At 38.1% G+C, this 1,633-nt stretch overlaps 1 pseudogene; it reads left to right on the top strand.

Moving 5' to 3' along the window:
* The first annotated feature begins 281 nt into the window (after positions 1–281).
* LOC134263137 (uncharacterized) lies at positions 282–928 on the top strand (annotated as a pseudogene).
* The last annotated feature ends 705 nt before the right edge of the window (positions 929–1,633 follow it).

The raw sequence follows: 1,633 nt of genomic DNA, 5'->3' as shown, positions 1-1,633 counted from the left end.
ATAGCATGTCCATTGTCCAGCAGGACTATTGTTATAGGGTGAAGAAGAACATGAACACGATGGAGGATTATGTTTCAGATACTCAATATCCAGGCCATTAATATGTAAAGGTTTTTTAATTGAAAAGTTTGGAAGCTATAGTCGACGTATATTTGTAGGAAATACAAGGTGTAGTCTTTAACTTGAAATATGGTGGAATACAAGACCGGACCGTTTTGTGATTAAGAACCATGTGTAAAGGGTGTAAAGATCATTTTAAAATTCATACGTAAATATTTAAGAACTTCTGTTCCTCTACGTGGGAGGACGTCCATGCTATGTTTGGAGACAGTGGAGTTGCTAACATTCTTAATTTGCTGGATTTGGTTTATAGTCCTCCCCCAGGCAGTGTCCTCAACGAAACGGGTTTTAACCAGATGAAGCTCATCAAAACGGACAATCGACAATCTGTCAGTGGGCGTCATCTGAATGATTTGATGATCATTAATTAGACTTCAGTCACCCTCTATTGAAGAGTTTGATCCAAATCCAGTCATTGACAGATGGATGGTTAGTTTACAATAGATGTGAAAAAAAAAATAATAAAATGGATACAACTAACAAGTTTATTTATGTCAGAAGTACAGACCTATAGTAATATTAATCAAATTATTTTAATTTAAGTTAAATCAAAACCATAGGCCTATGAAGAAGCCCATTCCAAATGAAATCGAGAATTAGAGTGAAAGTGAAGAAGAGAGAGAGGGAAACTGAGGGCAGTAGTGATGAACGAATTGAAGATAAGAGAGTGGGAACTGAAGATAAGAGAGTGGCTGCTGATCAAGACAGTAACACAGACTCTGAGTGTGAGCAAGATTTGGATGAAAATGGAAGAATGATGAAAGCGGTTGTTAGAGAGCTGGAAATTGAGTATGAAAATGCTCTTTGAAAGTTATTATTGAATAAACTTCTAAAACATGCAACCCCGTGGGGATCCGGGTTAGAATAGGTCCTCAGTACCCCTTTGCTTGTCGTAAAAGGCGACTAAATGGGGCGTTCCTTCGGATGAGACCGTATAAACCGAGGCCCCGTGTCACAGCAGGTTTGGCACGTTAAAGATCCCTCCCTGCTCAATGGCCGTAAGTGCCGAGCATAGGCCTAAATTTGCAGCCCTTCACCGGCAATGGTGACGTCTCCATATCAGTGAAATATTCTGGAGAGGGACGTTAAACAGTATACAATCAATCAATCTAAAACATGCAGTTTGTGTATTTAAATAAAAATTTCAATTAACATTCGGACAGGCTAAATTTCATTCGGACAGGCGAAATTTGTTGACATGTCTGTCCGAATGGCAGGCTTTCGGGAAAAAATTTCCACAGCTCTGATTTGAATTAACAATAGATTGTAGATTGTATTAACAATTTCTGAAACGAGGAAAATTATTGACAAACAAGAATATAAGGCAGTCTCGTTTAAAGTCATCATTTCGTAAGTTCTATGTTCGATACAATGACCTTCTCAGCAAATACAATTTATCACCGAGAGTCAAATGCTGACTGACGTTTTTTATACTAATTGTTAGTCCATTTATTTATACTCTGAATTTTTCCGTTATTTCCCGTACATGACAAGGAGCACACGGCGGGTATGA

The sequence above is a fragment of the Saccostrea cucullata genome, unplaced genomic scaffold (assembly GCF_032062105.1).
Source record: "Saccostrea cucullata isolate Sc308-1 unplaced genomic scaffold, CSIRO_AGI_Scuc_v1 ctg10799, whole genome shotgun sequence".
Classification (NCBI taxonomy): domain Eukaryota; kingdom Metazoa; phylum Mollusca; class Bivalvia; order Ostreida; family Ostreidae; genus Saccostrea; species Saccostrea cuccullata.
The sequence above is the reverse complement of the archived record's forward strand: the minus strand, read 5'-3'. Positions and strand labels throughout refer to the sequence as shown.